The sequence below is a fragment of the Triticum dicoccoides genome, chromosome 3B, assembly GCF_002162155.2.
Source record: "Triticum dicoccoides isolate Atlit2015 ecotype Zavitan chromosome 3B, WEW_v2.0, whole genome shotgun sequence".
Taxonomy (NCBI): domain Eukaryota; kingdom Viridiplantae; phylum Streptophyta; class Magnoliopsida; order Poales; family Poaceae; genus Triticum; species Triticum dicoccoides.
Genome location: NC_041385.1, coordinates 651,877,814 through 651,899,711, shown reverse-complemented (window position 1 = coordinate 651,899,711; position 21,898 = coordinate 651,877,814).

Below are 21,898 nucleotides of genomic sequence, written 5' to 3'. Positions count from 1 at the left end.
TCTGACCATTAGATCTACATCTAAGGACTGTGAGGTAAGTTGTTGCCTTTTCTCACCAACATCCCACTTGTCTACCAATTTGCAGAAAAATCCATAATTAGTATCTTAAAACCAACCACATCTCTCCCTGACCTCACCAAAACAGCCCAAGGAATATATTCTAATTGAAATATAATATATCTCTAGTGACATTTGTATATCAAAATTAGAGTGTTTTGTATCAAGTTTGTGCATAAGTATTATTCTAATTATGATTCATTGCAACACACATGAACATTGCTAGTATTTCCAACCATGTATTTTTTCCTAGTATTCCATAGTTTCGAGTTTTCCATCAAGATATTAGTCACTCATGGTTGATATTTACTTTCAATCATGTACACATATGCACTATGTAACTAGCCTTGCTTATTGGCTTCCAAAGCTTAACTTTCACTCCTACTTACAATATGTAGAGTATTTAACAAAAAACTACCACTTTCAAACAGCCCTAGGAAGAATCTATTGTACAAAAAATAGCAAAAACATACCCAAAATTTCCTAATCCACGCCAAAAACTACTACCTATTACTCCTACCGATTAGGTTCGTTTAAACCCATTTATGACAGGGTTGGCCCACACATCCGTGCTGACGAGGCAGCTTAAACCAACACATTTTGTTTGACCGTTGACACGAGGGACCCACATCTAACCTTCTATCCTGTTATTCCCCCTCAAATAATTATTTTTCCTGAACATTACTTTAAACAGTACTGATGCGTGTTCATCGGTGGCGCCGGTGATGAGTGAGTTGGCCGCCGCTCCGCCGGACGGGCCGGACGCCGCGCTAGCCTCCGCACGGGTTGGCAGGCTGGCCCGAGCGTGCCTCACGAGCGAGGAAGCCATCGCGCTGGCCTTCGCTCGAGCCAGATGGCTGGCCTGAGCGCGGCGCGCGCGAGCAAGCCGCCGCGCTGCCGTGCCAATCTAGCTAGCAAACCTTGCAGACAAGCAGTTGGACGGAGCTACCTTGGCTAGCTAGCGGCCGCGAGCGCCGGACGGAGCTAGCATCCGGGCTGCCGCAACATGGGTCCGCACCGTCGGTGGTTTTGACCTCTCCTTCTGCCGGTGGCGGTAGCTGCATCCCATGGCCGAGGATGACTAGGTGGACGGGCCGGAGGTAGGAGGTCACTCGAGGATTTTTGTTGGTAAGAGCATGTACAATGGTTGATAAGGTAGTCTTATCTTAAGTTTGCCACGTATGGAAGTGGTAGTAGTTTCTTGGCATTTTAGTGGTTTCTTGCATTATTAGGTGTTTCTTGTAAGGAACAATGTACGTACTACTAGCGACAAAAGGCGATTCTAGGTTGCGTTGTACTCCAACGAGTACTACTAGTGGTCGCGGCAGTGTATACCTCGTTTTGTGGGTTCGAACCCGGCCGAACGCATGGAGGCCTTTTTAAAAAAAATAGTACTACTACACTTCGCTGCGAGCCATATTTTACACGGGTAGTTTGAGTTTTGAAGTCGAACGGACGTGCGGCCCCACAATCTGGGTGCACTGGACAGCCTAGCCACGTGAACGGGTTTTCCTTCCCAGCATCCCGTGGCTCGCGTGCTCGCCCTAGCCGCACCTCGCTTGCAGCTTCCTCATCAGCTAGTAGCATATTTAAACTAGCGCCCCCCAATTAAGCCCGAGGAGCCGGAAAAGCCTGGCGGGGCATTTGGAACTGTGCAATATGGCTCCGTACGTAAAGTGCTCTACTACTACTCTGTATCTTGTGGCGTTGCACGCATGGACTTCACTCCATTATCGGCTCTACTATATAAGAAATTCCTCTTGACGTGTTTTTTTAAACGGAGGCAAAAGCTTTGATTCATCTCATTCATAAAGAAGGAACTACTAACAAAGTTCGACGAGATCCATTACACCTCCACAAATGGAAGCGAAAAGCCTAGTCTCGCTGTATCAAATAACTCAAATGTTCTGCCCCCGCAGTAACTGTCCCTGATAAACAGGCTGCTAGTGTGTGCGTGAGAGGAGCGGCTGAGTAGGCCAGCTACTCCTACGTGAGAGGAGCGGCTGAATATATTACCGAGAGTACCCACTAGGCCACTACGCACGTGTACTTCCCCTGCATTGATAGTACAACGATGGTTCTAGAGCACAGTAGTACCCTCCACTTCCAACTGTAGCTCCTTGGCCCTGAGATTCAAGAGTTCAAAACTGGTGCACTATACTATACTAGACTAGAAGTACAGTACATCGCACTACTAGTTGAGGAAAGTAGTACTAGTACTGCTACAGTACGAATACGTACTCCTCCGTCACATAATGTAAGACGTTTTTTGACACTAGTTGGCGTGTACAAAAAATGGCAAAAACATACCCAAAATTTCTTAATCCACGCCAAAAACTACTACCTAGTGCCAAAAATTTCTTACTAGTGATATTATTTATAGTATAATGCAATCCCATAACGTTCCATAATGCTAGTACTAGTAGTAAATAATATCCTCACCCCTTCGCTGAGGAACGATCTACAGTTGGAAGGGACGAGGTCCTGCGGTTACTACGCTCTTATCTCCTCCTCGCCAGTTCCCCTCCCCCCGAAGAGAAGGCAGTTCGTCGTTGCTCCCATGGATTCGCCAGGCGGTTCTCCTCCTCATCGGGGCTGGGAGACCTTGGACGACGATCCTCTGGGAGAAATCGCACACCGCTCCGACGTCCTCACCGCCGCAAGACTCGGTGCTTCCTGCACCAACTTTTTCAAGACGCTTCTTAAACAGGCTTGGGAAAAGGCCATGCTTGTTGGTCTTCCATGCGTTCTCGAGGAGAAGGTTCTTCTATGGGACAATCCTTCGAATATTCCACCGCTCCCTGGCCATTGTTGCACGTTGACTCTGCTAGAGTTGCCGACGTTGAGAGGTAGTCGGATTTTGTCCGATGACCAGGTCAGTAATGGAGTTTGATCATGTAGTACTTAGTTATTCCATTTCCATCCTGTAATTTCTCCACTGCCCACCGTCTTATATATAGGTCTAGGTCGGTGCCAACAAAGATTGGCTTGCATACCTCCGACCATATACCACCATTATTTTGCACAACATCCACAGCAGTGCGGCCGTTCCGGTAGACCCCTTCTCTACCATTAGGGTCGGCCTTCCGGACTGGCTGGGCTTGAATATGTATGATGATGCCTACATGAGATTGAAGAAGATAGCAATTGCGGACCCGCCGACAAAGTGACGCGGCTACGACGATTACTATCTCATCGCGGTGTTCGACATAAGGATTGCCATCAATGCAAGACACAGTAACGACAGAGGCTGGCGCATGTTGGCGATGGCAGATTTGTACCCCTACACATTCGAAGACGCCGTGCGCCATCTAGGCCGCATCTTCACGGTGACAAGCTAGGGGACTTGTTTCATCTAGTTGCCATCCTACGGTACGGGAGATTACAAACAGAATGCACAAACCATCATTTGCATCCCTAACGGTACTCCATTATTTTGCAGGGACCAGTCATCCCCCGATCAAAATAAGATCGCCGATCCTTGATGTGCATTTGCATCCGCGATTCGGTCTAACCTGGAACCTTGTAGCTGACTTTGGCATATTGGGATCAACTATCTTAGCAGTCGTTACCCATGGTACCACTGATGTGCAACATGGTCACACAATCTACCACGATCGGACCATCACCATCTACCCAGGTACTCCATTTTTTAACACTCTCGCCTTCTCTTTCATTGTTGTACCAGTAGTATAATTAGTAGTACTAGTAGGAGTACTTTTTACCTTGGAGGATGCGTATAGCTAGCTAGGCCCTTGAAGACTTGAACCCACTAGCTGCCACCATTTTTGTTTTTCCATGTCTTACTATCTCATCGATGTAGCCAAGAGTGGCTATATATAATAAGCCGGTTATTTTACTTCCTCTATACCGGAGTAGTACTATTTGCTGCACAGTATTACTGACCACCATATTTGAGCACAACATTATTATGCATGGACCTTGACTATTTACGTCACCATGTGTCCAGATCTGGGATGCCGCGTGTACCAGATGAACGGCGCCGAGTTCAACCCCCGTGATGCTATGTGGGTGCCGAGGAACACTCTTGGAGAGTACTCGCTTTTCATCTGGGACAGCTACCCCATTGTGAAGTGGATGCCACCTTCCGTGCATGACACGGAAGGCCTGCCATTCATGAAGCATGGTTGTGTCTTCATTGCGCACCGCCGGATGAACGACATGCTGGGACACGGTATCCCTGATTTATGCCACTTCAGCTTGGATTAGTCTCCATCGTGTGGAACCGGACTAGAAAGCTGCGACAATGATTCTCGTTGCCCACCGTTATGGATCATGCCATCCATGAAGAACACCTTTGACTGGAACCTGGAGGAGGACATGCATGTAGCCCATCTATAACGTATAAGTGGAGTACGGTAATTCTGAACGGTAGCGCTGTGAATATATGTAGACTAGTCGTGCACAAATTTATCACATGAATTGGAGAAGAACTTGTGTGGCATACTGGCATTTGTCCTTTAGAATTTATTACTAGTATGTGCAACTTGTGTGGTTGTTGCACGGGCTCCAACATGCACTTTGTGAAAAAAAGGTGGCACAACTTTGGTTATATGTGACGTGGTGGCATCATACAGTGACATCATTCGCTATAGTTGTAGTACACTCCTACTAGGACGACAACTCCTATAAAACCTTGCACTTGGTTCTTTGCCTCTTTGGGAGGTTCAACATATCGTACTCGTGTGAACCTTGCACTTGGCTCTTCGCCTCTTCGGAAGGTCCAACAATGATGATACTACAGTACAATATGCTTCTGACAATCTGACACCGATTGAACTGCTGCACGTCCACCGCTAGGGCGAGGGCGAGGGGGAGGGAGAGGGAGAGGGAGGGAGAGGGAGAGGGCGCTGTAGTCAAAACCCTCTCCTCGTCCTGTGAACCACCGCGCGCGTGGGCGAGGGAGAGGCGTAGTAAGGAAGCTTCTCCTCGTTCGGCAAGTTGACGGAACACATTAAAGGAGTACTAGTAGTAGTAGTAGTCCATACTGCGTCCTTTCCGATTAATATGGCTTAATTTGATCTACGCCACCCACATCCCCAAGCAGGAACGGAAGAGAGCGCTACGGGACGTATATGCGATGGAGCCAGTCGTCCCCAAATTTAACCCATGGTCAGCTTGTCCGATCACCTTTGATTGTAGGGATCACCCTACTAGCATCCGTCACGGTGGCTCAGCCGCATCGGTTCTAGACCCAATCATAGACGGATTTCACCTCACAAGAGTTATGGACAGAGGCAGCAGCCTGAACCTGCTTTATCAGGACACAATGCGGAAGATGGGCATCGATCCTTCAAGGATCAAGCCCACCAAAACCACCTTTAAAGGTGTCATTCCTGGAGTAGAGGCCCGTTGCACGGGCTCTATAACATTGGAAGTGGTCTTCGGATCTCCGGATAACTTCCAAAGCGAAGAGCTAATCTTCAATATCGTCCCTTTCCGCAGTGGTTACCATGCCCTGCTCGGACGAACCGCATTTGCTAGATTCAATGCGGTACCACACTATGCATACCTCAAGCTCAAGATGCTAGGCCCGCGCAGGGTCATAACAGTCAACGGAAACATGGACCGCTCTCTCCGTACAGAAGAACATACTACGGCCCTTGCGGCAGAAGTACAATGCGGCCTCCTCTGGCAAACCACCAATCCGGTGACGACAACTTCAAGGTCTGTCAAGCGAGGGTGGAATACCCCGCAGCAAGATCAGCAGGCACGACAAGAGTAGGACTAGCAGTCCGGCCTCCGCTCAAATCCCATCAAAGCAGCATTCGTGCAACGCGTACACAATTACGCACTCAAAATACCATGGGCATAGGCGGAGGCGTATCAGGGGCTCAGTCAACAGTACGGTATCACTTCGTAACCTTTCCATTCACCCTTAAGGACATTGCTCCAGTGCAGCTTCTCCAGAATAGCCGGATTGTCGGACTTACATAGGAGAGGAAACCCAGGAGGCAACAGGCTTTGGGAACAGCAGGAAACACCCAGGTGGAATCTATTTACGATTGTTGTTCCTACTTTATCTATCTGTACATAGCCTGCTCCTGGATAGGATATGTCAAATAATCCTATTTGTCTCCGCTTAATGCATACATTGTAAACATATGCCTAAACGTATTATTTATCAATGGGAGACCACATATGGCGTCAGCTTCCTTATTTTTATTTCAGCATTTTTTATAAATGTCTATTTAATTTTGCGTCCGTACACTTTGGTACGCTTAGTTTGCCAGGGGCTTCTTATGGCACCCCATAATATGGCAAGTCAAGTCCGAACACTTTCAAAAGTGCGGCACCCTGAACTTATAGCATTATATGCATCAGCTCCAAATCATGTCTTGGGTTACAGTTGGGATAGCCCGGCTCCCTTGTTTTGGTGCCTTACGTTCCGTTAACTCGGCAGGTAGCGCAGGGAGAACTACTGCGATTGTGCCCTGGTTTTTCCGGACGAGCACCTCAGTAGAGAAAGCACAAAACTGTCCGACATGATGTGGCGAGAGACTTGTCGCTGTTTGAGAGGTCTTAAAATCCTTAATGATTTTTTCCGCTTTAGGCGTTAATTCGGCTTTGTCAGATATAGGCGTGTATAGCGCCCCAATTCGGCCTGCCGGATTCTAGGGGCTTCGCCGAAATTTAGAATGGTAGACTTCTATGGCTAAGTGAAAGTTATAAAGCTGCATAGTCTGATTGCCTGGTTTGCTGCGCTGGACACCTCCTTAAGGGACCAAACATTTGGATAAAGAGTGTCCGGGTTTTCCACGAACACCCCAGTGCTAGTTACATGGGGGTGGAAGCCGACGACTGGCCTACTTTCAGAATTTCATAAACAGCCGCAAAGAAGGTGATATTTTAAATAACAAAAGCACTACATAGAGCAAAGTAACTTCGTCTTTAAATTAGAAACATGATAGAAGCGAATTCATTCAAAAATTATGTCTTTGGTACATTCATCGGCCATGAGGCAAGCACCCTTCATCACGCCATCGTAATACTTCTCTGGGACACGATGCGGCTTGCCCTCTGGCGGCCCGTCCTTCACCAGCTTCTCCGCATCCAGCTTGCCCCAATGCACCCTCAATGCAAACAGATTGCTTGATGACTTCCAGTCGCGGACAGGAATCCACTATCCGCTTGATCAGGCCAAAGTAGTTGGTGGGCAGCAGCTCACCAGGCCTTATCCGGACTTTGAGATCCTTCATAGCCACTTCGGCCGCCTTGTGGAGTTCGACCAACTGCTTCAGTTGGTCACTCAGAGGCATTGCATGTTTGGCCCCAGCATACTGGGACCAGAACAACTTCTTCGTTGATCTCCCCTCCTAGGCATGGTAGAACTCCACGGCATCTGATACGCTGCGTGGCAGGTCTGCGAATGCCGCAGGAGAGCTCCGGATTCGAATAAGCAAAAGAAACGCCTCCTCCACATGTTTGCTTTGCATCAAAAATTTCTTACCCGCCGCTATCTTTTTGGCCTCCTGGATCTCTTGTTGTGCCCTCTCGGCTTCGGCCTTGGCATCTTTTATATTTGTAAGGGCCTTCGCAAGCTCGGCCTCTTTTTTTCTTTCAGCTCATGCTCCGCGGACTCGAGCTTCTTGCCTAGCTCCTGGAGCTCTTCTTGTACTTCCCCCACTCGGGCTTCTTGCTTTTCGCGCTCCTTGTGCTCCAAGGCCGCTTTGTGTTCGGCCTCGGACAGCGCCTTCTTGAGAGATGCCACTTCGGTGGTGGCCTCTGCTATCAAATTACAACGCTTCATCGTTAGCATAATCAACTTTTATTTTTTATTATATGAGAGAGGAGAATCATTCACCTTTGCTCTCTTCGAGCTGCCTCCTCACGAGGCTGAGCTCTCCCTGCGCCCGCTCTAAATCCTGCGTTAGGCCAGCAATTTCGGCCGTGCGGGCAGCAGCGGCCAGCAGCACAACCTGTCTATTTACATTCAAAACTTATTGTTAGACTCCTGCGGATTATAATTGGCCCTCCGTTTGGTTTTTCTTTTCGAACACAAAACAGAGTATCAGGGGCTACTACCTATCGGGTGGTGATTTCACACATTTTTTACTTACCTCAAAGCCTATCAGGAGGCTGGTGCAGGCTTTGGTTAGTCTGCTCTTGGCGGACGAAACCTTCTGAATCACCGCACTCATAAGAGTATGGTGCTCTTCATCTAGGGAAGCGCCGCGAAGCACTTCCAGCAGACAATCCGGAGCCTGGGGCGCAACGGAAGTCCTTGATACAGACGGCCCTCCCTCCATAATGAGTGGCTGCCCGCCTGAATCCGGAACCACTAAAGGCTCCGGGATAGTGTTTGGTTGAGAGTCCGGCTTACTTCGGCTCTCACCAACTCGGTCCGCGGGGAACTTGAACCCCACGAGTCCGACGTCTGGGACGCCACCTTGAGGCGCCTCTAGGGTCACCTCCCCTATCTCTGGGAGCCTTTGGGACAACACCTCCGTGTCGTCCGCAGGCCGAGGAGAAGTGGCCGTCGGGAGTGAGTTCATTGCTGACTCACTCAGGGACCCGTCCGAAGACGAAACTTCGGGATGGGCCCTAGCCGGACTGCATACAGGTTCGGCGTTACAACAAAACTATGAAGCAAAATTATGATGGAGTGCGGACACTTACAATCGCACTAGGGGATTCTTTCTGGGTAGCCACCCTTCGTCGCTATCGGCAGCGGTGGTAGAGTAGTCTGGAAGGGACACCTTTCCCTTCTTGGACGTCCCAATCTCCCCCACCGGGGTGGCCCTCCTCCGCTTCCCTCCCCCGACACGGGGAGGTGGTGTTTCTTTTTGTTCCTCCCCTCTTTTGCGGGAGGAATCTGTCTCGTCGTCATCAGACGACACGGGTATGACGGCCTTGCGCCGGGGGCCTCTCCTGGTCCCCTGGTCCGCCGTCTCAGGCCCCCCATCCTGTCCGGATAGCGTGGCCTCCTCTTCTTCTTCTCCTTCTTCCCCTTCAGAGGAGGAGTCTTCATCGTCCTCTTCGGATGAGGCTACTGGCGTAGCCTTACGCCGGAGACTCTTTCGGGTCCCCGGGGCCTTCTTGTTGGCCTTCTTCTCCGGCCCCTTGTAGGGCGCCGGAACCAGCATCTCCGTTAGGAGAGCATTAGCCAGGCTTTCCGGTAGCGGTGCCGGCAAGTCAATCCGCTCCGCCACCTCCACATAATCCTGATATGAATACACACAATTACTTGAGGTTCCCCCATAATTATATTGGGAAGGACTGAATTCAGGTGATAGCCTTAGAACTCACCTGAGTAGGTTGCCGTGCAGCGTGGAGCCCGCGGTCCTCAGTTATAAGAGGAGGTACTTCAGTGTCCTTGAACAACGCCTTCCACGCGTTCTTGTGCTTCATGCCATAGAGCCTCTGGAGCGTCCAGTTTTCGGCCGGGACGAATTGCCACATATTGAATGCCCACCTTTGGCACGGCAAAATTAGGCGAATGAACAGGACTTGGATCACGTTGACGAGATTGATGTTCTTGTCCTTCATGCCCTTGACGCAGTTGATGAGTCTGGTCAGCTCTGCAGATTCGCCCCATAACAGGCCCTTCTGTTCTGAGGAGGTGAGCCGCATAGGGGATCCAGATCGGAACTCGGGGGCCGCTGCCCAGTTGGCGTCGCGTGGCTTGGTGATGTAGAACCACCCTGATTGCCACCCCTTCACGGTTTCCGCAAAGGAGCCGTCAGGCCAGGTGACATTAGGCATTTTTCCCACCATGGCTCCTCTGCACTCCGCTTGCTGGCCGCTCACAATCTTCGGCTTCACGCAGAAGGTTTGGAGCCACAAGCCGAAATGAGGCTTAATGTGGAGGAAAGCCTCGCACACGACGATGAACGCCGAGATGTTGAGGACAAAGTTCGGAGCTAGATCATGGAAGTCTAGCCCGTAGTAGAACATGAGCCCGCGGACGAAGGGGTGGAGTGGAACTCAGTCCACGGATGAAGTGGGCAAGGAACACGACCCTCTCATGGGGTCCTGGAGTTGGAATGACCTGCCCCTCGTCTGGTAGCTGGTGCACTATATCTGCGGCCAAATATCCGGCCGCCCGGAGATTCGCGATCTTCTTCTCCATCACGGTGGTAGCCACCCACTTGCCTCCTGCTCCGGACATGACTAACTGTGCGGAGAAGACCTGAACTAGGGCGCTGGAGCTCGAGGGGGCAAGAGTATGCGAGGGAGGAAGAAGGCGTGGGTAAAAATGAGGAAGTATTATCCCTTTATAGAGGCGACGAAAGCGGTGCGCCTCCCCACTAGCCTATTGAGAATCGCTTACTTCCCTAGCGCCACGATTGATGGCACGGGGGGATTACCCATACCCGTATTGACGAGAATCCCGTGATAAGGGGACATGATCTCTGCTTTGACAAGACGTGTCAAGGAAACCGCCTCGCAATGCACGCTATGGCTGGTTGTGAAACAATGGTTCGAATAATGACCTGGCCCTAATGGCATGTCACGTCGTCTAAAAGTTGTCAGCTGAAGTATCATTCTCTCTACGGTGGTGTGTGAAGATCATTTTGCAGATCCGGACACGGCCTACGTGTTCGATGATAACCTTGGAGTATTCAGAGGAGGAACCCGCCTTGCAATGCCGAAGACAAGGCTGCGTGCCAGACTCATCGTCATTGAAGCCTGGTTCAGGGGCTACTGAGGGAGTCCTAGATAAGGGGGTATCCGAACAGCCGGGCTATATACCTCGTCCGGACTATAGAAGCATCAAGATACAAGACTCGAGACATCGGCTCGTGTCCAGATGGGACTCTCCTTTGCGTGGAAGACAAGCTTGGTGATCCGGATATTATGTTTCCTTTCCTGTAACCGACTCCATGTAAACCCTAGCTCTCCGGTGTCTATATAAACCGGAGAGCATGGTCCTTAGAAGGCCAATTACAATTACAATCATACCATCATAGGCTAGCTCTTAGGGTTTAGCCTCTACGATCTCGTGGTAGATCTACTCTTGTATTCCACATATCTTCAATATTAATCAAGCAGGAAGTAGGGTTTTACCTCCATCAAGAGGGCCCGAACCTGGGTAAACATTGTGTCCCTTGCTTCCTGTTACCATTAGCCTAAGACGCACAGATCGGGACCCCCTACCCGAGATCCGCCGGTTTTGACACCGACACCAGGTCCTCGGCCTTGAGGCCGAGCTTGGTCATCGTGTCGCGGTAGAGGATGTTGATGCTGCTGCCACCGTTGATGAGGACTCGGGAGAACTTGCACGTTCGCCGCGCGACGATGGTGGCGTTGAGGACGAGGGCATAATCAACCGGATTCGGCATCACGGCCGGGTGATCCTCCCAGGTCCAGGTGATCGGGCGATCCGACCAATGCATGAATTCCGGCTTGGCCGGGACGACGGTATTCACCTCCTGCCGAAGGAGGCGCTCGCTGCGCTTGTCGTCGCCGAGGCTGGTGAAGATGATGTAGGCCGCGTTCTGGTCCGGAAAGGCATCATCGCACATCACGCCGCCAGCTGGAGGCGGCGGTGGAGGCGGAGGCGGCTGCCCCACGCCCGGAGCCGGAGCCGGAGGGGCGGGACGTCGCCTCTCATGATGCGCTAGGTGATGGCGCACTATCGGAGCATGTGCATGGATGGTCTTGCGCTGTTGTGGTGCTTGCAGGGGGTGTCAAGCATTTCTTCAAAGCTCATGGCGGGTTGCCATGCCATCCTGCCGGTCTACCGGCGCTTTGCCGCCGGGTCGGCCGCGGGCTCGGCGGCTGCGACGAGCCGGTTGTAGTGGCACTGCGCCGACTGGTCAGCTTGAGCTTGTTGTTCTGGTGATGTGTTGCCGGTTGCTTTTGCTGGCTGGCTTCGGAGGGGGAATCGGCTTCGTCTTGCCGGCTTCATCCAGCGCCACCTGGATCTTCATGAAGGAGTCGGTGTTGGCGTATTTATCCACCGTCACCATGAGCGTGGCCATGGTGGCCGGCTCGGAGCGCAAGAGCTTGTGCTTGAGGAGGGTGTCGTCTCGGCACCCGTTGACGAAGTACTGGATCACCTGGACTGGACTTCATGAACGCCCTCGCAGCTGTTTCAGAGCTCGGTCAAGCGTGCGAGGTACTCGCAACAGGTCTCCGTTGGCCCCTGCACGCACATGGCGAGCTGGCTAGGGCGGCCGGGTCACTTGTAGGTCCCCGTGAAGTTGTGGACGAAGTCCTCCTCGAAATCGACCCATGTGTTGATGCTACCCGTCGGCAGACTGTTCAAGCACGTGTAGGCCGACCCCTGGAGCATGAGAGGTGCGTAGCGCACGGCGAGACTGCGATTGGCACCGGTGATGCCAATGGCCATGGTGTAGTCGGTGAGCCAGTCTTTTGGATTCATGGTCTTGTTGTACTTGGGGGTATCGTGGGGGTGCATGAACCCTTTCGGAAAGGCTCGTCCCAGATGCGTGGGCCGAAGCATGCCGGCCCGATAGTGCCGCTCTCCTCCACCTCCAGGGAGTGAGCGAGTGGATCGAGGCGGTGGCGAGCATCGGCGTCGTTGATGGCACGCGGGCCGAGTCAACTGGCGACCAGGCCCCCGGTGGGCCGGGTCGGTCGGAGCCGTACGACGACCATGGTGGCCGGGTCCGTGCTGGGTCTCCGGGGAGAGCTCGTCGCCCAGGCCATCGGCGGCTGTGGCGGCCGTGTCGCGCCGGGTCCGGGCTTGGCCGGAGTGCGCCTCGCCGGGCGGCGAGGAAGCCGTGCGCAGAAGTTCGCCAGGTCCGCCAAGGCGGGCGGAGCCAGATCCCGCCGGCTTGGCGAGCTGGTTGAGGCGATCCTGCTGGGTGTTGGCCACGTTGAGGAGCTCACGCATCCGCCCGATGCGCTCCTGTAGCTCCTCACCCGTGAGCCGGTCCAGGCCGACTGCGGCTGCCTGGGCAGCGAGCATGTTCTTCAGTGGGGTCTCGTAGACGGTCCTGCCGGCGCCGAGGGCCCAGCCGATCGCTCCTCCCCGGGTAGGCATGTCGGTGACCCGGCTTGGCTCGGCCGCGGCGGGCACGAATCCATAGGCGGCGTTGTGCTCCAGCTGAGCGGCATCCAGGCGACGCTTGGTGGCGGCGAGCGTCTTGGACAGGTCCAGAATTTGCTGTCGCCTTTCCTCGAGCTGAGTTCGGGCCTCAGCGATGTTGGAGGTATCGACGTCACTGCCGATGGGGATGCGGAGGCTCTGCATCGCGGCCCGCAATGGATCAGACGGCTCGGTCCGTTCCGATGCGGCCCTGGCTTCTGCGGCCTTCCTCGACTTGCTCGACGAGGTGGAGGTGCCATCGCCGGAGACAAAAACCTCCACATGGACGTCCATCGCCCCGGCAGAAATGTCACCGCCGAGGGAGAGGGGGGAGTCGGAGTAGCTGAGCACCTCACTTGGGTACTCGTCAGCCGTGAACGCATCGAAGATGCGCAGCACGGGAAAGGAAGTGGCGAGCGCACCCACGACGTCGTCCGTCAGCGCGACGGACTCGTCAGAGTAGGAGCAGGGCCCCGTCTGAAGCATGCTTCCGGCCAGCTCCTCCAGCTGCCCCATGATGGGTGCCAACTATCGTGGTGGGTGCACGGCAGATGCCAAGGGATGGCTAAAGAGAGGAGGAGGCTCGAGGGTGCTGGTGGACTCCGGAGGCGGGGTTGGCATGATCGGGTGCGGGACACCGGACATACCCAGGTTTAGGGCTCTCCGGAGAGATAATACCTTAGTCCTGCCGAGTGTAGTTTGATGTTCGATAGTACAATGTTGCTCCTCAAGCTATATGGGAGGGGAAGGGAGCTGTCCAAGGCTTAGGCTGCCCCTTCTCTCCGAGGTTGCTGTTGGGTGTCTAGTTCTAAGCTTGCTTGCTCCTGTTCTCTACATACATCACATGCCCGTATATGTGTGGGCTCCTGGGGGGTTTTATAGACCAACCCCCTAGGGGTACAATGGTAACACTGCGAGTTGGTGGGTCCGGGTCGTCGGCGTCCGGGGACCCGGGCTGGGACCCGCTGGGGGCCTGTGGTTCGCCGGGTTCCGCTAGGCGCGGGCCCTGCATGCCTATGGGGACTGTGCGTCGTCTTGTTGATCGTCAGGGTGAGGCCGAGTCAAGTCGTGTATAGTGGCGCCCTGTCAGGTCGCCCCTTGATGTCGTCAGCGGCGAGGGCGAGGGCACTATAGCCATGCCAGCCCTGGTCAGCGAGTAGTTGAGGGGCACTGTTGCCTCGCTCCGGCTGACCATAGGCATGGGCGGGACACTGTTGCCTCGGTCATCGGTGATTGGAGTCTTGTCCCATCGTACGGCCTGGATGGGACGGGAGCTGACCTGTGGCTGGATTGCGGAGCACGCCACGGGTGGAGCTGGTTTGTAGGGGAAGCCTTGGTTGCGCCGGGTTCGGCTGCCTTGCGCCAGTTGCTGGGGCCGAGTCGACGTGTCTTGCCGGGTCAGAGAGCTTGGGCGGGTTGCGGGGTTTGGCCGGGTTGAGCGACCCGGCCAGGCGCGTGCTGGCTTGAGGGGCGATGTTGGCCCCGTTGTTTTGAAAAAGATCCGAGTTGCGTTGCCTGCCCGGGGTTTATCCCCCAACAGAAAGAAAGGGAACTTTAAGAAGAATGGCAAGCAAGTTGCCACTCCCATGAAGAAGCCCAAAGCTGGACCTAAGCCTGAAACTAAGTGCTTCTACTGCAAAGGAATGGTCACTACAAGCGGAACTGCCCCAAATACTTGGCGGATAAGAAGGATGACAAAGTGACCGAAGGTATATTTGATATACATGTTATTGATGTGTACCTTACTAGTGCCCATAGTAGCCCTGGTTATTTGATACCAGTTCAGTTTCTAAGATTAGTAACTCGAAACAGGAGTTGCAGAATAAACAGAGACTAGTTAAAGGCGAGGTGACAATGTGTGTTGGAAGTGATTCCAAGGTTGACACGATCACCATCGCACAATCCCTCTACATTCGGAATTAGTGTTGAGCCTAAATAAATGTTATTTGGTGTTTGTGTTGAGCATGAACAAGATTAGATCGTGTTTATTATAATACAATTATTCATTTAAGTCATAGAATAATTGTTGTTCTATTTACATGAATAAAACCTTCTATGGTCATGCACTCAATGCAAATTGTTTATTGAATCTCGGTCATAGTGATACACATATTCATAATATTGATGGCAAAATATGAAAAGTTGATAATGATAGTGCAACATACTTGTGGCACTACCGTTTAGGTCAAATTGGTGTAAAGCGCATGAAGAAACTCCATGCGGTTGGACTTTTCGAATCACTTGATTATGAATCATTTGATACTTGCGAACCATGCCTCATGGGAAAGATGACTAAAGCTCTGTTCTCCGAAATAATGTAGCGAGCTAATGACTTATTGGAAATAACACATACCAATATATGAGGTCCAATGAGTGTTGAAGCACGCGGCAGGTATCGTTATTTTCTGACCTTCACAGATGATTTGAGTAAGTATGGGTATATCTACTTGATGAAACACAAGTGTGTGGCTATTCTCGTTCTTAGCTTTATACGGCGAAACATGCCATTGCATAGGCTCGTAGGCATAATTTGTATTCATATTTGTTATTGGCATACGTAATTTCCTTACTACGTCTATCACTTGTATGAATATCTCTAAATAGGAGTCGTAGTCCTCGTATGTACATCTTTCGTATTGTGATAAAGCACCTATGCCGCTAGAATTAGTAGCGCCTTAAATAAGTCATTCCAGGTTATTTTTCCCCTGGTTTGTATTAGAGCTGACCACTGATAATAGGAAAAATGAAACATTTGGTGTGTTTTAATTCAATCTCAATCTTGTTTCCCCTTGCGCTCCGAGGGAAATAAAGGGGAAATAACTGATTCATTTGGAGCTATTTTCTAACTGACTCATTGACATGAGAGATTGGATGCAATGCGCCAGTCACTCGTACTACAACGGACAAAGGTCACCGGCAAACGACTGTTCCACAATGGAACCTGGCACTACTGTTTGCCCCCTCCCTTGAGTGGTAACTCTTTTCTAACCTTAGAATCCTAAACCAATTTGCTCCAAAGACCATGTCATTCAAAGGAGTCCATAGGTTGATAAAATAGGTTTTCATGAAAATCACACGTAGATAGAAAAGGTAAGAGTTACACGTGCCAGAAGCAAGGAATACTGCTCAGAAGCCCGATTGAACCTGTCCTTATTCACTGCTACCCTCTTGAACATGTCTAGAAACAGCAACCTCATACATAATACCATTTCGCATTACAGTATCCACTTTCAAGTCAGGGTGAAACTTACTAAGATGTTGGGTCATCAGAATACCATCGAATCGACTCATGTTATGAAAGTAAATAATTAGCGACTTTCTTTGTTTGCTTACAACAGAAAGTATTCCATTTATGAATGCTTGGAGTACACAATCACTTCGATCATAAAATGATGGGTGCGTATTTATGTATTCGTGGGAACTATAATGATTAATATCAATCTTTGATAGTTTCTTGTCTGAATTGACAGTCATAAAGGCGGCTGCATAAGTATGGTGGCAGGGAAGATTTTTTATTCTACTATCTCCGCGGAACATAGTTCCGATCCAACAAGGGAATGGTTTCAATGTCACCTACAAGTTCAAAGAATTTCAGAGTGAAGTGGAGAATCATCTTAACAAGAAAATAAAGTTTCTACGATGTGATCGCGGAGGCAAATATTTGAGTTACAAGTTTGGCTTTCATTTAAAACAATGTGGAATAGTTTCACAATTCACGCCACCTAGAACACCACATAGTAATGGTGTGTCGAACATCGTAATCGTACTTTATTAGATATGCATCAGTGTACAAAAGTGTGGGTACTTTTGTACCCCTTACTTGTGCACGGATGGTCGCAACCACCCCTGCAGCAAGGCTTGGTGAGGCAGAGGAAGACATCAGAAGGCAAGACAGGTACACAGAATATCAAGACAGCTGCCTAGAGTAGCAAGCAACTAGAGGCAAGCAGGGACACACCCGACAACAAGCCTTGCCGAGGTGACCTGCGCGGCCCCCGGAAAGCCCCTTGCCGGGGAAGCTTGCGAAGAGACCAGCAAGGGCACCACCCTTGGGCTTGAGAGCTCTGACACCATCGACAATGTTAAAGACCAAGATTTGAAGAGCACATGCATGGTAGCATGCGGCTTCTCACGAAGATCGGCAACCCACGAGTCCACGTGGGATCAATGATGAAGACCCCCGGCAAGACGCTTGTTGGGGACGACTCCAAGGCCCCTGGCAAGCCTTCCCAGGGACGATCACTGGGCCCTGGTCAGGACCGTGCTCGGTAGGGTTCCGCCACCTCACCACCACTCCAACATGGCGATAAGCATGCTAGCGAAGCAGGTGCCTGCATGGCGGCATGCAGATCTTCGTGCAAGCCTACCACTTTGCCAACACAGTAGCTGGTTGGCCAGCATGGCGCTGCATACCTCGTGGACCCAGACGCATGGAAAGGCGAGGGGAAGCGGCGAAGGACGGGATGGCCTCTGTTGCCACCCCAATAAAGCGAGAGGACAGGTAGGCGTCGCATTAAATGCGCTTGTCCTATGTTGATCGAGCGATAAGATCGTACCAATGTAGCTTGCCACCTCCTGTGTGCCACTGTGGCGACCCCCTTTGTGTATAAAAGGAGGCCCGAGGCACATAGAGAGGGTATTCGGACTTTGGAGACGGCACATACTGTAGCTAGTTCAAAAGCTCAAGAACACTCATATAACCAAATAAAGCAGGACTACGGTATTACGCATCTCAGCGGCCTGAACCTGGATAAAAACCATATGTGTCCTAATGACTCGACTGGCTCTTCGTGCAATTAATCCCCCACCGAACGTAGAAGGGATCCTAGTGACCCCATAGGTGATCGGTTTCCCCGACATCTTTGGCGCGCCAGGTAGGGGTCGTATACTTGTGAGAATCTCGTCCGTTGGTTAGGATAGCGACACCTTTGTCGCCATGGCTCCGAAGAAGAAGGTGAGCGGCAGCATCCCTGGCTGCAATGATGAGCCGCATAGCGACCAAAAAGCTAAGTTATTTCAACTCTGAGTAATTCTCCCTTTTTTATGAGGTTATCCCCCTCGATGGTTTCGGTCCTTGTATGGAGAACCTGCACGCGTAAGGAACCTTGCCACGATTGGCAACGCCCCTGTTCTGTTTCGAGTCCGCTCAATAGTTCGGATGCTGCACTATGCTAAGAACGGTGGGGTGCCTTGCCATAATAGGAAGCGCTCCTGTTCTGCCTCGAGTCCGCTCGACAGTCTCGGTGCTGCGCCAAGAGCGGCAGGGTAGCCCACAGGCGTCGACGCCCTCTGCAGGTTGCTAATGATCTGTCCTTCTAGTGCCTACGGCAAGGGGTGCACGTGCTGGAAGGCCTGTCCAACTAAGCGTAGGGTGCCAAAAATACAAGGATGGACTACAACGAGAAGATAATATGCAGGTAGTTCAGAGTACAGCGAAAGTTATATTACATCAAAAGTTGTCGTGATTCTAACTTAAGATAATCTGTCTTGGGCACAGACTCACAACAACTACAAAGGATGAAGCAGTTAATCCCGGCGCTGGCCCTCCAGCCTCGCAACCCCGCTAATGCAGCTGATGATGGGCTCGATGCGCTCCTCGAGCGCCTGACGGTCGACATCCTCCGGCAGGCTGTCAAGCGCCTGGGCAAAGTCGACGCTGGGGTTCCAATGCGCCACCTTGGTGAGCACCTTGATCAAGGTGTCCCGGCAAAATTGTCGGGACTCCTCGGCCAGGTATGCCGCCCTGGTGGACTGGAGCAGCTTCAAGGAGGCAAGAACATGCTCGAAAAACTGAAACAACCTGGTGCTCTCTACCACTCTTGCCTCATGGGAGAACCTAAAGTTTGGCATGCCCATGGCGGTCAGCTGCGTGGTAATCTGCTCTGCTCCATCCATGAGGTGGCTAGTGTCGTGGTTCTAAGTCTGACAGTAGAATGGGGGTAGGTATAGAGAGGCAAGATCCTAGCTATGGAGCAGTTGTACACACGAGTGTTTTACGAGTTCAGGCCCTTCTCGGAGGAAGTAATAGCCCTACGTCTTGGAGCTCGGAGGCGGTCGACTGGATTATGTGTGTGATAGTTACAGGGGTGCGAACCCTTCTACCAGTGGAGGGGGTGGCTTATATAGAAGACGCCAGGACCCCAGCCAGCCCACGTAGCAGAGGTTGAAAGTACATTAAGGCCTGGCGTTACTGGTAACGCCCTACATAAAGTGTCATCATGACCATTAAGACTACTTAATTACAGACCGTTTGGATACAGAGTAGGTCTTGAACTCCTGGTGGTCGAGTGAGTCTTCATGGTCGAGTGTCTTCAGGTTCGTCGAGTGTCTTCTGGCCGGTCGAGTGGAATCCCTGAAAGACGGCTTCTTCTAAGAGATCTCCTTGGGGAGGGTACCTTGGACAGGTCCGTAACCCTACCCTAGGTACATGACTTCATCAGTAGCCCCCGAATGGATCGAGGTTTGAGTGAGGACAGACTTGGCAATCTTTCCGCTTGCTTTCTGGTGCTGTAAAGGCGTTTTTGCTTAGGATCAATGACTTTTAAGTGAGGGTGTCAACTTTCTTCTATCGCCTTGATCCATTCTTTATATCTGTCGAGTGAACTTTACGAACTTGGAGATTTCCGAGCGACGGATCGCAGGAGATCTTCCGTCTGACAAGTTGCCCTGTTGGTTAGCGGATTTAGTGGTATCCGAACTTTGGGAAGCGCGCGAAGCGGAGAACGCCGCGGTACTCGGACGGGATAAGGCAGGGACGCCTCGATCTCCATGCCGCGACTGTTTCGGGATTTGACAGGATTGCTTGGGCCAACCTGTCAGCCACTCGAAAGTGACCCCATATAAGGAACCAGGCGGAGGTTTTCCGAACAGTGCTTCCTCATTCTCTCCTCCCTTGTCTCCAGATTCATCTGCTGCGCTCGTCAACTGCCCAGCGCCGCTGCCCTGTTCCAGCTTCGTCGGCGACAATGGTGAAGGAGAAGACGGCGGCTCTGGAGCGGGCAAAGAAGGCGACGACGCAAGCGAAGGGGAGAGCGCCCAGTTGGGGTGGATCTTCATCACGGTCTCGCCTGCCGCAGGGTTGGATCCAAGGAGATTGGATTCGCTCGACCATCACCCAGAAGGACCTCGATGACCTAGCCAATGAGGGGCTGATCGAGCACGGAGCAGCGAGGCTTCCGGGGACGGAGTGTCAACCGCAACCTCAGGAGGGTGAGTGCGTCCTCTTGGCGACTCATGTAGATCGAGGGTTTTCTTTGCCACCGCATCTTTTCTTCCGAGGATTTCTGAATTTCTTTAGATCTCAGCTTCACCATTTCACTCCAAATTCCATCGCCTATCTCTCTGCCTTTGTATCTCTGTGTGAGAATTTCTTGGCTTGCCGGCCGCACTGGGGCCTCTTCAAACATATATTCACTTGTCGTTCCCAGATGGTGAAAAAGGCCAGCCCCAATGACAAGAGAACCCAGGTGATCCAGATGTGTGGGGGTCTCGGGGTCTAGATGAGGAGTAAGAGCGCTTTCCCTGCTATGACCCTTCCCGACTCGGTCAGAGGGTGGCAGTCGACCTGGTTCTACTGCCAAGACCGGTCGATGCCAGGGCAGTCGACCGGGCTCCCTCCCTTCTCTATGAGTCGAGTGAACAAGCCCTCCTCCCTGAAAGTAGTTCTGGAGGAGAAGGCTCAGGTGAAAATGCTGATGGAGCGAGTAGTTCAGTTGATTCGTGACGGCGTGACCGGCATGGACCTTCTGGAGGTTTTCCTTCAGCGGTGCATCCAACCACTCCAGTACCGGGGCCACCCGATGTGGCTGTATTCTGGTACTGAAGACACCAGTCGGGTCCACCCAGAGGAGGTCGACGATGCTACATTGGAGAGGTGGATGACTGCCATCACTGGGAACAAGGACAACCCTCGGGGAGCTAGGAGGATCGTTCCACTCGACCAATCTTATGAGGTGGACAAGGTACGACTATTTTCCTTCGATTGTTCCGTCCATTATGTTTCGTCGTAAATCGGTCGATTGAACTTTGTCTTGCTTGCTGTCTTTCAGGAGACCACTGAGTTGTACTCGATGCCCAACGGGGCGCAGGCACAGGCCGAAGAGGAGGAAGGAAGCGGAGGCGAAAGTCACGAGGAGTGGGAGTCGGACGCCGATGAGGGTGAGGAAGACGCAGCTTCTGACGAAGAGGAAGAGGAGGAGGAAGAGGAGGAGGAAGTTGCGCCTCCTCATTCCGAAAGGAGGTCCAAGCTCGCCCACGACCCTGCGGCTAATCGTGGCAAGGGAGTCGCGCCAGCTGGGCAGTCGACCAAACGTCCTCGGACAACTTTGCCGGCGCCGACTGAAAAGGCGTCGAAGCAACCGCGAGCGGCCCCGTCAAAACCGGCGAAAGCCTTACTGAAGATGAGGATGGAGATTCCGACTGTCTCTGGGTAACGGTCATAACTCACGTTTTCCATTTTTGGTTAATTCAACCGCTGACCGACTGATATTTGCAAATCACAGTGCTGCTACTTCTGAGACTTCAGACAGGCATGAGGATCAAGAAATGGAAGATGCTGCGACTTCTCAGCCTGGTATGATCTGCGCGGTTTTGCTTTTGGTCGATTGAATCTTTATTTTTGACTTTGAACTTCTTCTGTAGCTCCACCTAGCGTTGTCATCAATCTTCCTGATGATGACGATGAAGCGCCCCTGAGGCAGAGGAGGAGCAGGAAGGCGACTACTGGCAAGGCTGCTCAGGTTGTGTCAGCGCCTGGACCACAGATTCCAGAAGGGAGCAACGTCGCTCGGGCAACCGTGTCCTTCGCGAAGCCATTGACGG